Consider the following 19,153-nt stretch of genomic DNA (forward strand, 5'->3'; position numbering starts at 1 on the left):
TGGAACCTAAATGAATCACTTATTACCACACATCCTTGAGTACCATCTGAGACACAAGAAATCCCTGTAATATCTGGCATGCCAAGACTTTTACTCAAAAACTGCCACAGAGGATTTGAGGACAGGGTAAAAGATGCAAGGACTAGAATCTTGTTACAGTATCTCCCCAAAAAATGGGTTTTGAAAGTGGAAGGAAAACATTATATAATTGTTTCATTTATTTAAAAAAATTTTTTTGGCCTGCACCATGCGGTTTGCGGGACTTTAGCTCCCTGACCAGGGATCAAACCTGGGGCCCCTGCAGTGGAAGCACGGATATCCTAACCACTGGACCACCAGGAAATTCCCTAAAATTGTTGTATTATTAACAGTGCTTTTAAAAGTTAATATTAAAAAAAATCAAGGGCTCTTTTAAAATACTCCAGCAAAAGCCACAGAAGCTTTAAAAGGGGTGGTTTATAAATAGAAGATGATTCATTTATCAAAACTCTAGGTTCCTTTGCTTGAAGACTTAAAAGCCAATCTACCAGGTGAGAGGAAGTTTCAAAAATAGATTTGCTTATAGAAGAATGAAAAACCAAAGTTCAATTATGCAGAGTTTAAAATGGGTAAGTTCACTGATAGAGAGTACTTGTACTTAGTGGTTGTTTCTATTTAGTGTGTCATAATTTTTCACTAAAATTAGAGCATATTCCTTCAATATGTGGACTGGTATCCACACAGTTTTTATATTTTTCTTTCAGCGATCAGAGAGTTAACCATTAACCTGTGCAGTAACCTGCGTTCATCTGGAGGCAGCTGCCCAAAGTGCAGCACTGTGCCTACTTACAGCGATAGTAAGGCTGGGTCGTAACATCAATTTAAAGGAAATTGACCAGCTTTTTCATAATGAAATAGAATAAAAAATATAATGCATCAGAGGTAACAAGGGTAGCTGTTGTTTCACAAAATTTTGTTTCATTTCACATATATGTGTGTGTGGTTTATGTACAGCACATATATCATACTATGAATGATATATAGATATAACATTTACATATAAATCTATAAATGTATGTGAACAAGGTCATAATATAAAATGTACTTCTTATTGTGGATCACAGTAAAGAATAAATGTGAAAGCCGCTGGCCTAGGAGAATTTATCCAAATTTATTGAATATTAATGCCAAAAAGGTTGGCTAAGGGATCATCTAGTATAACTAGCACAACTAATCTAGTTAGGGACTAGAAACAAGGTTCTTGGCTCAATCTGGTATACTTTCCCCTCTTCCATCACAGTTAAATGAAACCAGTTACATTCTACTATCAACTCTGTGTCACATTGACCCAAATTATGCAGTCATGTTAAAATTATGATAAACTTTTCTAGCTGTAAAAGGTGTGTGAAATCAAGAGCTGTGTCGTAGGAAATTGTTTAAAAGCCATACACTGAACTTCTTTCTTGCCCTCCTCCAAACCTCTGGAATATAATTTCTTTTTTTTTCTTCCTTTCTACACAGGGCCAGTTGTATCCCTGGCTTTTGATAGAGAATTTTCCTACCCATTCTGGACTTAGGAATATATACCCAAATTAAAGGTTTTAGTGTGATAAGAAAAAGTCACTTTGAAATCCAGGAACTTATTAGCATAAATTACATTCCAGCTGAATCAGCTACTGAAAGCTCCATTTGAAAAATGTCGCTCTAGATTATATACTCCTTCCCCCTCCTATGCAGGGTTCAGAACATAATAGTATTTCTATGTTTTACAGAAGGAAATATGTCCCAGCTCCACTGGAATGTTCATTGAGTTGGGAATTAGACTTTTCCTCCCAGAAACCAAAACCACCTAGAGCCAGTGTTCATGATTGTTCTGTTTGGTTCAGCCACTCTATTAAAAATTTTTGACAGTGTCCAGAAGGCCAGAGGCCTCTGTGAAGAACTAAGTATCTGTTTTCCTAATTATGAGCCTTACCAATTCAGTGTTTAGATGATAATTTCTTCCCAATTTGGTTCTGAAGTCATAAGTATGATTTGTAAAAATGTATAACAACAATAATAACAATTATTGTTATAACAACTAATTCCATTTGACATCCATTGAATGGCTTCGTTCCTGCATTTACTGTCAGAGCTGGAAGTAGTTTGGCTTTTCATCTTTGGGAGGCAAATAAATTTAGTATCATTCGTGCGACAAAGACTCCTTCTGATGTGACCACACAAGCCATGCTGCATGCGTTTATGTGACGATACTTTTCTCCTTTCACGTGTCCCCTTGTGAACAATTAAATAGTTGATCTACAGAGCCTAAACCTGTTGAATACTATGAGCTCATTTGTACAAGATAAATGTGGGAGCCTGTGCGAGAGTCAAACAAAACTAGAACTTTATTTTAAATCAATGCCATACGATTTCCTAGTAATTGTGCCAATAATTGTCACGTGAAACATGTGGCCTGCTTGAAATTTTGTAAGCTAGACCTTTCATGTTCCTTTTTTATTATAGTGCTGCTGGATTAAAGAAATACTTCAACAAACACCTTCATCTCATCTGAAAGCTCCCCCAGCAGTGTGCAGTCTCCTGCAGGAACTCACTGTCACCTCCCATGGAGGGAGGGACAACTCGAGATCTTGTTGCCTGCGTGAAGCGGTACACACACACACACACACACAGAGGGACGTGTGCCTGGCGGGGTCATCGTGTCCCTGAAACAGCAGAATCCTAGTCCTTCCCAACTCTTCCATTCACATTTCCAGCTGCCAGGCTGTTCCAGATAGCACGGGCCTTTTCTAGACTGCACTAGAACACTGTATAGCACAGTGGTTAGGGCTGGACAAGGGCTCTGCCACTTGGTAGCTGGATGACGTGGTGCACGTGTCTGTGTGCCTTAACCTCCTCATCTGGAGAAGGGAGTTATAGCAGACTTACCTCACGGTGTGTCTGTAAGGACGAAATGGGCCGATGCAGACAGCGTGCACGGAAGCGTACCCGGCGCATAGCCACCGTTAGGGGTGCTGACTGTTATTAATGCGCCAGGACACCAGTGCTCCACTCTACACACCTGAGTAAAACCCATTCCACGCAACCCCATTACCATCACTGTCTTCCCTTCTTTACTGGCTTCCCCAAACCATGGTCCACGAGGCAGGAAGCTCCAACATTAGTACTATTTGCCTCTTCCCAAACTGAGATTTTGCCATCTACACATTTGATCTGATTCCACTTTCCCCCAAAGAGTGTAGATTCCGTTGTAGATTCCCAGGACCTCTCAAAGAACAGCCTCCCCACAACACAGCTTCGCCAGGCACTTTGAGGACAGATATGGGTCGGAAAGCTTGGAGCCCTGAACTCACAGCCACCACTGGGCTTCCAAAACCATGCTGGGGGCGGGGCCACAGACTTGCAATAAAGAATGAGTGGAGTGCCCGTCAGTGTGTTTTGTAAATGAGTATCTCATCCACTCAATTTTTTAAAACTCATTTTAAAAAATTCATTTAATCAATAAACACATTTTGAGCTCTACAGTGTTCCAGGCCCCGGGTACTAGGTTTTCAGAGGGGGAGGGGAACCAGACAGACTAGGGCCTGTTCCCTAGGGAACTTCCAATCTAGAGAAGGAGAAAACCAAAATGCAAGCATTTAAAATCTACCCGAGGGTCCTTTTGTACCACCACTACATTTAACCCCTCTGAGGAAATCAAACCTGCCGTCTCATTGTTACAAATGCTGATTGAGAAATGTTTACCACCACTGCCTCAACACAAATTAACACGGTTCCCACCCACGGAGACGTCCTCATCTCACTCCTAGGTCATAGAGAGCCCTGCTGAATCCACAAACGGCTGCACTGGATCACAAAGCAGTTCCTTTCCCCACACTTCCATCGTGGTCCTCCTCTCCCCACACCTCTTCTCCCCCCAGCATCCATAATACTCCGCTTTCCTTGGCTACACCTTGTCCTTCTGCGGATCTCAACGGCGCCGGATTAAGAAAATACTAGTGCTATCTGCCTACAGAGAAGAAAACTTCTCGCTTCTCCATTGCCACCATGGTAACAGAGAAGGGAAGAGACAGGTAAGAAAAGCATGCTGAGTGCTCTCAGGCTCAGTGCCTGACTCTCTGGGACCCACACCCAGGTTCTAAGAGGTGCAATGGCTCCCTCAGGCCCTCAGCACATGCTGCTGCTTCACTCCCGTTGCTGGAAGAGAACAGGCCCCTCTTCCACAAAGCAATGAGAAGGAATCAGCCCTTCTGTAACATTCTTGCCAAAAATGTATAACCTCAATGTAGTCACAAGAAAATAGCACCCAAACCCAAATTAAGGGACACTCTGCAAAATACCTGACCAGTACTCTTCAAAAGTGTCAAAGTTGTGAACGACAAGGAAAGACAAAGAGTGTGACACAGATTGAAGGGGACTGAGGAGTTGTGACAACTAAATGCAATAAGGGATCCCGGATTAGATTCTAGAACGGAAGAAATATTAGTGGAAACGCTAGTGAAACCGAATCCAACTCTGCCGTGTAGTTAATAGTTAATAATGTTGCACTAATGTCAGTTTCTTGGTTTTGATCATTGTACTGTAGTCACGTAAGCTATTAAATTAGGTGGAATCGGGGGACGGGTATACAGGAACTCTCTGAGTTATTTTTGCAACTTTTCTATAATTCTAAGATGATTTCAAAATAAAGCGGTTTAAAGAATTTTTTTTAAGGCAAAGCACTTCTTTTCTCTCTTAGTCCTTGTCGTTCTTTATTGAAAGCTTTAAGCCTCAAGATGAGCAATAGCTAGCACAGTGGTCTTTACTACCTGGGCGCACCAATGATCAAAGAGACAAGATCCTTAAGGCCAAAGGCCACAGCCCTGCCATTCGGGTAGGTGGTCCTCACTGGCCCTGGGCCTGAGTCCCCTCCTAGTGGCTGTCCAGTGGGACCTGGGTGAGGATTGGGCATCTCCAGGGAGCCTGAGGCTCTGTTGCAGCATCTTGGCGGAGGCTCAGGAGAGGTCTGCGGGATTAACTTCCCCGAAAAGCCACTGGACTCACACCCAGTTTGAAGACAGCAGGCTCTCGCCTTGGATTATTCCTGTGGTCTGGGTTTCTCTCTTCAGGCAGTCCTTCTCCAGGAGAAGAGGGAGTGAAGGCAAAGCACCCTTAATTCCCTAATTCTTTCCAAAGATGATTCAGGTTTTTGCAGCTTCATTAGCATTTGCAGATAGAAATACATTTTAAGTGGCATTATGCTAAGTAATTATTCTTACAGGATGTGAAATTAAACACATTTTACTCAGCATGAAATTATTCCTGCCATGTACAGAGTTTGGTGACAGCTTGAGAGTTGGGACAGTGGGTTGCACGAAGGGGAGAAGCAATCTATGTATTAAAAAAAAAAAAAAAAAGGCCAACCCAAAATATTCCACCAAAGGTAAGTCCTTGTAGCAAAATAATTTTGGCTGGATGGAACATTAAACCTGCTACTATAAATTTCACGCCTTGCATTCTTAAAGCAGATGCAGAGGGATGATGCCAAAAATTAATTGGAAATAACGCGACTTGTCTTGTGTACTCTATCCAGTAGAGGGCATAGCAGATAAGCATTGTGTGTTGGCGACTTAGCGACTGATAAGGCTTGTGTGTAATTGCTTCTGTAAAGATATGTAGCAGCATGCTTGGTTGCTTATTTACATTTAGGAATGTGGTTCGGAATAGGAGGTTTAGATTTATAACTTTGTTTCTGTCTGTCAGCACATGGGAGACTTTGGGTCGTCGTGAGCATTACATTTACCAATGCGTGATGTTAAATTGCTGGATTTAATTGTTACAGTACAGTGAATTATTCTATTATTTCTTACTTTTTTATCCTAAGGAAAATTCAAACTTTCCAGGCTTTAGGGCAGGATAAAATGGCTCTGAGCATGTCAATGTCTCAAGAGCACATTATTTTCTTATTGGATTGTATTAACTTTACAGATGGAAATTTGAAGGAGAATTAGAAGGCTTAGAGATGGGAAATTTGGAGAAGAAAAGAATAATGTCTTAAGATTTCTGGAGGGGTTAACTGGTAAGTCATTTTGAAAGCTGCTGATGCTAATTCTCATAGCAAGAGACATAGCAGACCCTAAAAATATCAGGAACGAGGCACGGAACTGCTAAGAAAGAAGAGAATCTTGTGTCACACTCAGAACTGCCAGAGGATTATTCAGGTTTTCTGTCTCTGTCTCAGTCTGTGGCTCTGGCTCTCCCTCCCTCCTCCTCTCTCAATACCTGCTATAACTGGCACCGATTTTTCTTCCGTAAACTCCTAATAGGGCAACTTTCCATGTTCTGGGCAGAGGGTGTTTGGCAGTTCCACTTAGTTTAAAAAACAAACACGGCCTCCCGCCTCAGATGCATGTATTTGGACCTGAAAGGACAGCAACATGACATATATAAACAAACATTCATCCATAAGCACTCTACTTTGCAGCTGAAGGGAAAGCTGTGGGAATAAACCACAACATAATAAAACCTAGCAGACAATAACCTTAAAGGAAAACGGCACAGGCCCGCCTCCTGCCAGGGAACGGGCTATTTCCTGAGGATCAAGCGGCTGGGAGGCGGAAAGCACAGGTGTCCTGTCCACGCTGCGGGATCGGATCTCGGCCAGGCACCAGCCGGCTGGGCTGGAGTCCTGGCCGTCACCGCCTCCGCCACCACCATGGACGCCCCTTCCTCCACCTTTACCCCCAGAGCTCTTCCCCACCATTTCAGAGGCTTCCATGCAATGCCCAGGTCCGAAGTGCCCCTTTGGGAAAACGAGCTGGGGAAGAAACTCACCACAGTGCTGGCTGCTGAGTCGGGGAGGAGGAGTGTGGGCTCCAGGGTGGCAGGAGACTTGCTGTGTGCCCGTTTTTGTACCATGAGCAAGTACTGCCTAATCTTAAAAGTGTAGAGTAACGGAACCTGAACCTAAGAGAGATGAAGAGAGACTTGCCGGTTCTCGGACCTGCTCTTGTTTACTGTCTCCTTGCCACATTGTCTTTCTCCCCTTGTGCTTTTCATAAAGGAACAATGAGCCTTTCTCCCCGGGACAGACTCTACTGCAAATCTTGTTATTTCTCCTTGGAAACTTTAATTTGTTGTTTATAGCACTGTTTCTTTACAAATGGACTCCTCCCTTGTGTGTGTGTGTGTGTGTGTGTGTGTGTGTTTCTGTGTGTCTGTGTGTCTGTGATGGGTGACTAGAGGTGGTGAAGGACCCCTGTAGGAGGGGAGGGAAGGAACCAGAGAGATGACAGGGAGAGAATGGGGAGGGGCTGCTCATCATTGGAAAAGTTGGGGCAGGAGAATGTGACCTGAAAGCTTATAAACTTAGGGTTGAGTTTTAGGATAAATTCAAGTTAATGTGGAAGTTAGGGCCTCCAGAGCTCTGCCTCCCATCCATCACTCAAACCCCTGTTGGCACAGAAAGTTATATATGCACCCAAAATGGCAAGAGCCTCCATTTGGTTCCTACATAGCTGCAGCTGCCAATAAAAAGCCTGAATCGGGCTTCCCTGGTGGCGCAGAGGTTGAGAGTCCGCCTGCCGATACAGGGAACACGGGTTTGTGCCCCGGTCCGGGAAGATCCCACATGCCGCGGAGCAGCTGGGCCCGTGAGCCATGGCCGCTGAGTCTGCGCGTCCGGAGCCTGTGCTCCGCAACGGGAGAAGCCACAACAAGGAGAGGCCCGCGTACAGCAAAAAACAAAACAAAACAAAAGAAAGCCTGAATCTTGCCTCTCTTCTTAGATAGCTGCTTCTCTTGCCTTAAAATCTTTCTAAGCAGAAGCTGTATTTAATATTGCAAATAACTACTCCCATGGTTTATCGGTCAGGGTCCCCCTTGCAAAGTCCGGAATCCATTCCAGCTAGTGTCAGCAGAAAGGGCCTTAGTACATGGCCTTAAATGGCTCACAAATTAGCAGAGACAGGCTCTAGGTTGGTCCTTTCCAGGATGAGCTCCACACTGCTCTGCAGAGCTGGGTCACTAGCAGAACTGTGGCTTCCACCACCAGGAAGCTCTCTGCCAAAGCAGGAAGCTACTCCAGAACCACAACACCCCTGCCGCCCTCGGGAAGCCGCCATGGCCAGGAAGCCCCTGCATCTGCTACAGCCTGAACCACCCGAGTGGACACTAGAACCCACACCAGGAAACAGCTGACCTGCTATAGCTTTCAACACACAGAGCCAGTGATCAGACACAATGAAAATAAATGCGCATGACCACACCTCCAGCGAAAAGAACAGAAGCAAGGGCTGTGTCTCACTCCTGCCTTCCAAACCCCATGCATCTGAATGGCTGAACGGAGCTCACTTCCAGAATCCCAGCTGCAAGGTTGGTGTCTGAGAAATACAGTTTTCATTTCCCAGCCTCTGCAGTATGGACGGCATTCTAGAAGGCGGCTGGAATGAATGTCAAGCATCAGTGCACTGTACCTGCTACACTTCAGAGTTACAGTGCTGAAAACATGGTTTTTTGGAAAAAGCTTATTTACAAATAAGAGAAAATAGTTTCTTTTGAACCAAAAATAAATGTGCATTCTGAAATGGACAAATTCGTAAAGCGGGATTGTCCCAACAAGAATTTATAGGTATTGAGGTCAACACACAAAGAAGCCGGGGATGGGAATTCTTTCATTTCCTCTATCCTAGTAATAGAGGAATCAGCAAAGGCCAATATACTGTAACTGCTTATGTGATATCTGGAGCATGGTAAACAGTACATTATTAGAAGATGGAGCAGAAGGGCAAGTAGCAGCTGATTTCACCTAGTAATGGCACACGAACTGGCGTGGACTCACCTGTTGTGAAGGCTAGAACTGAGAAAGGAAACTATTACATCACCAATGGAACGGGTTAAAGATGTAAAGTGGTCACGGTGGGAATTGGGTCTGCATACAGGAGTAGTGGAATCAACATGCCTCCAACAAGATCAGAGGGCCTGCTGATAGGAGAGAAATACGTGTTGTATTTCTTTTCCATTGTCACTTGAGAAGCCATCTGAGGACAACTTGGGCATGAGTGGGAGTATCTCCCTGGGCCACTGCTGGAAGGCAGAGCAGGAAGTACCACTCAAGAGTCGGAACTAGGACAAAGTGGTTTTTGCTGCAGGAAAAAAGCAGCTTAAAAAAAGAATTTCTGAGAACTCAAAATCCAATGACCCAAGAGACTACAATACACACACTGTCCCAAGACTTACAGAAGCTGGAAGACCACTTATAAAGAAAAGCATAACCTATAATCAAATAACAGAGGCCACAGATTGTGGAAGGAGGTGGATAGAGCAAAAAGACAGCAGAGATTATCCTGTGGGGAACCCTTACAAAGCCTCGCGCGATTTATGATGGAAAGTCAGGAGTCCAACTGAGAACCAGAGCGTGAAACAGGTAGCTGAGTTGCGATGGCCATGCAGAGTGAAGTTCCCTGATGTCACAGCATAAAGTTCAATCGCATCGTGCCTTGAGGGGAAGCAGAGTCAACCGCTCTAAAGCTTTGCGTTACTGACGACCTTCAGCATAGACATTAACTTGTCTTCGTCTTTTCATTTATTTAGTTTTTTAATAGATTTTGTTTTAAGTATCCACTATGTGTAAAGTAATATGAAAACCATAGGTATGGTACTTTAGGGGGGTTATCGCTTTATGAGGGCCAAATAGAAATGAAAAAGCAATTACATTGTAATGTGGTAACTGAAGGAGAGCACAGAGGGTTATGCAGGAAACCCACCCAAACTCGGAGTGAGGGAATGGCAGAGAAAGCTGCCTGGGGAGGAGACACTGAGAAGGGAGAAGGAGAGTCAACCAGGCAGACAGCGGAGGGGGCTAGAGCAGGAGGAGAAAGTATTTCAGGAAGAAGGAATAGTGAGTGAAAGGCCTCAGAGTGGAGAGAGAGTGGAGCACATTCAAGAATTTATAGTAATCCTGGATGTTTGAAATGTGGAATTTGAAGTAGTAGTGGCAAGAAATGAGGCTGTGAAGCGAGCATGGACCAGCCCATAAAGGACCTGAAGACTCACGTGAAAGAGCTTGGGTTGTATGTTAGGGTGATGGGAAACTATTGGAAGAGTTCTACGCTGGAGTGTGATGCCACGTGAATGTAGGATGATCAGAGCGACAGCAGTGTAGAGAACAGACTGGAGTAGGGGCAAGGTTGAGAAAGAGGAACCCATCAGATGTGGCTGCAGTCACATAGGGGTGATAATGTGGCCTGAGCTGGGGCGACAGTGAAAGGCAGAAAAATGGGCATATTCTAGAGAACCACAAACCTGGAAAGGGCTCTTAACTCTCCTAGCAATCCTGGTACGCTTGATCTCTCTCTCTCCAAGACAACTATCACAAGTTTCTTCTCTAAACTCCAGCTCGTTTCCTCCTTTCCTCCTTTCCTCTTAGCTATCTCCCATTTAATTGAAAAAATAGAAGCCATTAGAAAGGATTTCTCTTTTCCTCGCCATCACACCTACCTGCTCCTGTACCCATCTTCCCCTTCTCTGCTTTCGAACCCTCCTCCTATCACAAGCCAACCCTGTCCCAGCCGTGACATCCTACGATGGCCACCTTCTCAAGGACTCTGATCCTTCGGACTTCTTATCTTCCACATCATTCGTACCTCATTCCTTCCCTCTCCCTCTCCCTCTTTCCTCCACCATCTGGCTTTGCCTCTCTCTGCAAGCTTCCGTGGGTCTGTTCTACTCCTGACACCTACACTTTAGCCACACTGGCTCCAAACACTCCAAGCTCCTTCCTACCTGAAGGGCCTGTGTAAAAGCTGCTCCACCTACTTGGAAAGGATCTTGCCATTTGTACTGGGTTGAATCATGTCTCCCCCAAAATTCATGTCCACCTAGAATTTCAGGATGTGAACTTATTTGGAAATAGGACCTTCGTAGATATAATTAATTAAGATTAAGTCATACTGGGTAAAAGTGGGCCCTAAATCCAATGACTGGTATTCTTATAAGAAGAGGAGAGGACATATAAAGATATAGACACAGAGGGAAGGGGACCATGTGAAGATGGAGGCAGACGTTGGAGTGGTGTGTCTACAAGCCAAGGACTGGGGGTAACCATAGCAACCAGGAAGGGGCGACAAAAAATCCTTCCCTAGAGCCTTTGGAGGGAGCATGGCCCTGTTGATACCTTGGTTTCTGACCTCTAGCCTCGAGAACTGTGAGGGATAAAACTCTGTTGTTTACAGCCTCCCAATTTGTGGTCCTTAGCTATGGCACCATTGTCACATGACCCATCCCTTCTTAGCCCTATGCCTTCCCTAGGGGGCTCTTCCCTGGCCACCTTATGTAAGAGTTTCTCTCATATTTTTCTTCTTTGCTGAAACAAGTTCATTTTCTTTATAGTCCTTATCATGAGAGGATGTCATATGTGTATTGGCTTATTTTTGTCTATATTATCTATTTCCCACACTAAACTCTAAGCTCCAAGAGGGCAGGGATCACATCTGATTGTTTACCTCTCTAGTACTGGCCTAAAACCTGGTAAGTATTCAGTAGAGAGTTGGTAAATGAGTGAAATAATAAATAAAGGAAGGAAGGAATGAGGTACTTAGAAGTTGGAGTGGACAGGATTCATGACTGGTTAGATGGAAAGGAAGGGGGCTGGAGTGGTCAGGGATTCCAGGTATCCCACTCAAGTCCTTGGTGGATTCAGCTGCCTTTCACTGAACTGCAAAGCGTGGGAGGAAGAGCAAGTTTGGGGAAAGGTACTGAGTTCGGTTTTGGAGTTTTGAGTCTGAGGTGTCTGTGGGTCATTCAAAAGTAGAGGTCAACTAACTGGCATCCCTGTTTCTGCCTTCCCCCCTCCCCCAGCCTGTCTGTAACACAGCAGGCCAGGGGAGCCTTTAAAAACATGAACAGATGACATCCCTGCTCTGCTTACCACCTTCCAATGGCTCTCACTATTTATTTTACTGGTTTATTCATTCTCCGACTTCTCTGATTCTAGCGAGATATTTGTTCCATGAGGGCAGGGCTTTCTGTCTGTTTTGTTCACTACATATATCCAGTACCTACAACAATGTCTGGCAGGTAGGAGGTACCCAATAAAATGTTGGATAAAGCAATAGGATTCCGTTGGGACTCTGGGTTATGGGTCTGGCACTCAAGGAGTGAATTCTGGGCTGAAGATGACGATTGGAAGCCGTTGACAGGTGATAGATTAGATGGGTAGACAGATAGATAGGTAGGTAGAGAAAGCTCCCACAGTGGATGTGATCTCCCTTGGGCAGGACATAAAGTGGAAGAGAAAGTGGGTTAGGACCAAGCCCCAAGAAACATGAACCTTTAAGAGAAGGGCAGAGAAAGTGGTATCCTCAAAGGAGACTAGGAGGCAACAGCCGGTGTGGTATCAACCAACCAAGGCTAGAGAGCATTCCATAGAGGGAGTGATCCACCGTCAAGTACGACTGAGAGGAAGCAGACAAAGAATGGCAGCTTCATGAGATAGTAGAGGTGACAATCCAATTTCAGTGTGGAGGAATGAGTTGGAGGGAGGATATGCAGACAGGAAGTTTAGCAGCTGGTATGGACAAATCTCCAAGAAATCAGACTGAGGAGAGACTGGATGATTACTGGGGTCAATATGGAGGTTTTCATTTAATGATTGGAGAGAGAACCAGCTTCAATGCTGATGAGAAGGAATAAGCAAAAAAAACAGTTGGTGGATGTAGCTGAGAGCCTGAAGTGCCTGTTCTACAGCAGTGAGAAAGGGCTGTAGAACAGGTAAAGAAAAGGGACAAGTCCTGTGAAGGAGGGGTCAAAGAAAGGTGGGGCAGTCACTTACAATGGCAAGAATTTGTTTCTCGCTCACAGTCTGTAATTAGATTGGAGATCGGCCGATCTAAGTTGGAGCTGGCCCTTGGCTCCAGGCTGTTCAAAGAATCTCTCATTTTCTGGGACCAGCAGAGCATGTTCTTATTGCAATGGCAGAAGCCAGTGGAGAAAACCCAGCCATACAAGCACATCTCTAGCCTGTGCTGACATTCCATATGCTATCATCCCATCAGTGAAGGAAAGTCACTTGGCCAAGCTCAAAATCAAGAGTTGGGGAAAGGATACTTTGCCAGCTTGAGGCCATGGCAAGGTTGTGAATGTGTAATTCTATTATGGGGGTGGGGGCAGGTGAAGAATTGAGGATGATATTATCATTTTTATTTATTTTTTTTACATTTTGGCCACACAGCTTGCAGGATCTTAGTTCCCTGACCAGGGATTGAACCCACACCCTCAGCAGTGAAAGCACAGAGTCCTAACCACTGGACCACCAGGGAATTCCTGATATTATCATTTTAATGACTATCACCTCATCTAGGCTGTATGTGGTACAATTGCTGTAGCTCCCAACCAGCCTCCCCACTTCTGATTAATCCTTTAAGGCATCAGATTCATCCTTCTCACATGTCATTATCATGGTGTCACATCTCTTTCCAAACCCTGTCTATAAGATAAAGTCCAAAGTCCTTGGCCAGGTATCCAAAGCCTCCCAACCCAACTTGTGCAGTGTATTCCCTTCACTCTCCCAGATGTACGCTCCGCTTGGGCCAGTTCAATACTACTCACCCACCCCCAAACACTTCCTTTCTTAACCACTTCACCACTTATCTAAAGTTTCCTTATCCAAGGTCTAGCTTCCATGAATTCATCCCAAACTCCTCCAGCCCCTCTTCTGAACGTCTATAAGTAAACGTCAACTGAGTTTTTACTACCCTTTTAAAACTTAATTATATAGGAACTTAAATATAGTGACTTAAATTATGAATATGTTTTGTTTACATATTTGCTAAACAAATATTTGCTCTTTTCAGACTCCATTTGTCGACCAACTAATATTGTGATTGGCCTCCTACCAGGAGCTGAATGCTTATTGGAAACCTGGCAGAGCCCTGCCCCTCAGGAGGCCCCAGTGGAGTACAAAAACAGGGCAGTGGGTACTTATAATGCAATAAATGCTACCCTGGGGGGGAGTATGGAAAGTCCGTAGGAGGGCACTGTCCCAATTTAGAGGAAATGGGAGGCTTTCCAGAGGAAGGTGAGATAGATCTGGATGGTCAGGGGCTAACTAAGTCTAAGAGAGGGTAAGGTGGTCCAGGCTGAGAGGACGGCGCTGGTAAAGGCATGGAGGCTTGAAGGAAGGCAGTGTGTTTAGGGAATAAGGTCTGTGTGATTCCTAAGTAGGAGCGAGGGCTGGAGTAACAGGGAGACAGCGTGGAATGGTGGGTTGAGGCCATCTGCTGAAGGATTTTGTGTGCCACCCGCAGGAACTTCAACTTTATCGGGGAGTGGGGACGAGATGAGGCCAGAGAAACATATGGGGTGGACGGGCCTCCCCTTTATGTTTCTTCTCAGGGTTACTCATGGCAGTATTTGCCCTCCAAACGGCAGCCAAGGGATGAACATACAGCGAGAGCCCCGTGCCATCCTAGAGCCTGCTTCCCCTCTTAGCATGTCTCAGCCCTAAATTGAAAGGGGGATCTTTGAGATGATTTAGCAGTTTCCCATTGCCAGACAGTCTCTGGATCCTCTGTCCTACCCACCTCCCAGGACGATGAGCAGTGGGTCCCATTCTGGGGTAGGGCTGCATCAACACCTGCACGACCCTCTTCACTCCTGCCCGTGGCAGCCAGGGAGTGGACTGTCCTTTTAGGAACTGTTAACGTAGGCTTGATCTTCAATTTGATCTCCAATTTATCCCTAATTTAGAGGCAGGGAAAAGTATTTCATCTCCCTCCATCTTTTCAAAGTGTTTTCAGGCACCATCCATAGGAGCCTCGGCTGCTTGGCAGAGAGATCCCTTTGGAAACTGGCGCCCTCCGAGGCTGGCGGTAATTGGAAGTCCCCATCACAGGGTCACCTCTCAACATGGCTCTGTGTGTTCTGGAGTTTGATAAATACCAGCATCACAACGCTGTTTCCTTTGTTAACTCGTTCGTATGCTGTCACCCTTCCTCTCATCGTTCCATGCAGGTGTGCATGGTTCATTCACAACGTTGTCCCACTGCCCCCAGGCCCTTCATGCCCTGGCCCTGTGCTTGATAAGGTGGACATTGTCTTCCTCTCATCTGCCAGAGACAGAAGCAGGACCTCCCCAGCATCCACAGTTCCATGGTCCCCACTTAGGAGTGCCCTACTCAATACTGCTTTCTGGCTACAGCCCCTTTCTTTGCCTTCAGAGATTGGCAGAAAGCTTCCCACATAGCTCTCTACCTAGACATTCAGAATGACATGTGTAATTTTATTGTAACCTGAGATGTTTCTAGAGGAGGTCAGTGAACCACACTGAGCCTTCGAACATTCCTCACTAAGTCTTTTGCCCAACACACCTTTACATCTTACCGCCACAACCTGTTTGCTTTCTTGAGATGACTGCGCATCTCCCTGGTTATGAGGATGGAGCGGGGCCTGCCGGCTCCAGCCTCCAGTTTGCGTCTCTAGGCACTTCTTCCAGGAGGGCTAGCCCTGGGTGAGGCCCTGGCGTGTGGCATGTGGTCAAGAGTGTGAGCTCTGAGCCCAGGGGACTTGTGATGCCACCCTCCCTTCTCATTTACCAGCTACGGGGGTCTCTGTCTGAGTTGAAGCCACCAGCAGGTGGTAGGAATTCTGTTCTTCCAAAGCCCTAAGTTTGAATACCAACTCTGCCATCTTCTGGTTGAACAATCTTACCCAAATTCCTGAACTTCCCTGAGCTTCTTTTGCTACCCTGTAGAATGGGCACACTACTTACATGGAACTTATACATTGGAAATACACATGGGAGTTAATACTACATTATCCATTTCATCCCTCTACCATTAGGTAGTGGCAATGTTACCATCTGGAGAAACAGGGAAGCTACCAGAAGCCATCCTATAACTACAAGGAGAGTTCTGACTCTGTGGAGTACAATCAGCAAGACTGAATGAACCCAAAGTCTTTAGTAAAATATTTATAATGGTTGTTTGAATTGTTGTCTCTCCAAGACTGTAGGCTTCTCTAAGATAGGGACTTTGATAGGTCTAGCACATAGGTAGTATCAGTCCTCAAACTTCATTCTTCTTGAATATTGTGTTGACTCTGCCGGGTCTTTTGCCTTTCTATATGAAGTTTCTAATCAGCTTGCTAATATTCACTTGCTGGGATTTTTATTTTATTTTATTTTATTTTTTTTTTTTGCGGTACGCAGGCCTCTCACTGTCGTGGCCTCTCCCGTTGCGGAGCACAGGCTCCGGACGCGCAGGCTCAGCGGCCATGACTCACGGGCCCAGCCGCTCCGCGGCATGTGGGATCTTCCCGGACCGGGGCACGAACCCGCGTCCCTGCATCGGCAGGCGGACTCTCAACCACTGCGCCACCAGGGAAGCCCTCTTGCCGGGACTTTGATAGGAATTACATTAAATCTATATAGATCAAGTTGGGAAGAATTGACTTCTTAACAATATTGAGTCTTCCTAGCCATAAGCACTGAATACCTCTCAATTTACTTAGATCTTCTGCGATTTCTTTCATCAGAGTTCTTTGTTTTCCTCATATAGATCTTGCACACGTTTGTTAAACATACACCTAAATATTTCATTTTTATGTGCTAATGCAAAGACTGTTAATGTTATGTTACAGGCAATAGGAAGTCAAAGAAATGGCTAAACAGAGGAGTAATAATGTACATTAATTTTTAAGGAGATTGTTCTACTAACAGTGTGAAAGATGGATTATAGTTAAGTAAAATTAGAGGTAAGAAGACCAGTCAGGAGAATTTTTTCTCAATGTGTACAAGTGGAAGCAAAGACCTAAGAGAAGTAAGTAAAGGCAGAAGGTATAGGAAATGTTAAATCTGACTCAAGAAATAAGGCAAATAATAAGGATGCTCTTTCTCTGAGAAAGCCAAGCAGACAGATGTTGCAACAGCCTTGACGACTATTCACCTACACCAGTCTGCCCAGGGAAGTGGTATTTAAAGACCAAAAATGGCGGTGTTAGCTGTCTACTCCAGCATCCATTAATCCCCTGCCCTTTTTCCTGCCTAACACAATCCCAGTTTTGCTCAGGAATCCTCCTTCCCCACCTGGCCAAGAACTACAGGGTTGGCCTGCTTGGTCTATGGGTGCCCCTATCCCCCTTGCCAGGACTGAATCAGAAATGGGCAAGTGGGCCAATTCTGGCCAGTTGGACAAAAAAGGCCGTCTGCTGAATGAGGTGGGGACGGCAGCAATAAAAAAATTTTCCTCCATCCTAAGTGAAAGCCGCAGGAAGAAATGGTCTCCTACCTTGCTCTGGAGGTTGTCCTGAATTTGTGACTCCTAGAGCTACTGTATCCAAATTGCTATCAGCCTGAGGATGGAGCCAACAGTGAAGGTGGTGTAGCACAAGGAAAGCACTGTTGAGCTGCTGAATCAAAGAAAGCACATTTCTTTATTGGTTGAGCCAGTATAAGTTGGGATTTCTGAGACTTGCATCTGAAAGCATCCTCTCTGTTACACCTGACCTTATTCAGCAGCTAAGCTAAAGAAAGCTCACCTGCTACCCACCCACCCCTCTGAGGATGCTAAGTTCTTTCCTAGTGCCAGGTTAGATCATACCTCTAGAGTAAGGACTTTGCCTGCTTGTTTACTGCTCTACTCTCCACATCTAGAACCTGACATTTAGTAGGAACTTAATAAACATCTAATATATCAGTGAATGAATGAGACACTGAAGAGCTAAAATTTGAATCACATTTGTTTGGCTACTCCCCACCCCACACTCTGTTTTCTCCCATTAAAACTTACCATTATTGGGCTTCCCTGGTGGTGCAGTGGTTGAGAGTCCGCCTGCCAATACAGGGGACACGGGTTCGTGCCCCAGTCCGGGAAGATCCCACATGCCGTGGAGCAGCTGGGTCCGTGAGCCATGGCCGCTGAGCCTGCGTGTCCGGAGCCTGTGCTCCGCAACGGGAGAGGCCACAACAGTGAGAGGCCCACATACTGCAAAAAAAAAACAAAAAACTTACCATTATTGAGTTGTGAATGTTGTATGCCTTTGACAAGTGACAAAGATTATAGCAAGAAATAGCTATATCAGAATAGCCTCTGCGTTTGCTATATGAAAAGACAGTCCAACACACATCTATGATGTTTTCAGAGTTCCTATACAAAGTCTTCTACAAGAAAATTAATGCCAGAAAAAAAGCATATCTCTCTTGGAGAATTGTTCTACTTCCTTCCAGTAGGTTGTATGGATGATCTAATTGAATGTCCTTTTTCACCCTGGCTGCCAGGAAGCTCAAAGCCTAATCTGATGCTAAATCACAGTAACTCTATTACACTTCACAGTCAATGCTTGCTTCTTCTTCCTTTCCATGGCTCTGCTTTTCTAATTTTAGTTAAATGACCTTATTGTGTTTGCCTTTATTGTAAGTTGCTTCAAATCCTTTTCAGAAAGAGGTGCGTATTTTAAAAAAAAAATTAACAACTCAATTCTAAAAAGCCATGCAGAGCCTGAGTTGGCACCACTTGCTCTTTGTAATAGCCTGGAAGGGCCCCCAAAGTAGCCTGGTGCTTTATCTTTACAAACACATGTCAGCCAGAGCAGCGGTGCTCACCGGAGATCTCCCAAGACAAGGGCAAAAATCACCCGTCATTTTCTACTGAATGGGTGTCTGGAGGACCATTCAGTCTCCCAGTGGCTGGATTTGGTGGAGCGGATTAACGTGGAGAGCCCTTGGAAAAATCAGCATCACCCCTGCCTAAACCAGCTATTGTGCCAGAGGTGAGTGTTCTGTCTAGTTTTGGAGATAGAATCTCTTTCCTGCCTGGCCCCTAGCCCCGCTGGCTTTGTATGCAGAGTCCCGTGCCCTTCCCCTTCCCCGCGCACCCCCTCCCCCGACTCTGGACCTCAGGTCTCTCCAGCCAGCCCTCTGTGCCAACTGGCAGAGGGTGCTCTTGTATAGCAGATCTGAATCCCTCCCCACCAATGAGCTCCCGATGCCTTCCTGCTCCAGCCAGGCTGTCTCCACCAGCTGGAGGCCCTGGAACCCTCACGTGGGGCAAATTGCTATTTTTCTTTCCAAAGACTGGCCTAGGCCATGCCCCCAAACACTGCTGAGCTGGCCTCATTCCCCTGCAAGCTTGTGTACCCCTCTCTGCGCTCCAATTTCCCCACAGGTGGAACAGAATGAAGCTAAATATGGGAGGACATAGTT

The sequence above is a fragment of the Phocoena sinus genome, chromosome 2, assembly GCF_008692025.1.
Source record: "Phocoena sinus isolate mPhoSin1 chromosome 2, mPhoSin1.pri, whole genome shotgun sequence".
Taxonomy (NCBI): domain Eukaryota; kingdom Metazoa; phylum Chordata; class Mammalia; order Artiodactyla; family Phocoenidae; genus Phocoena; species Phocoena sinus.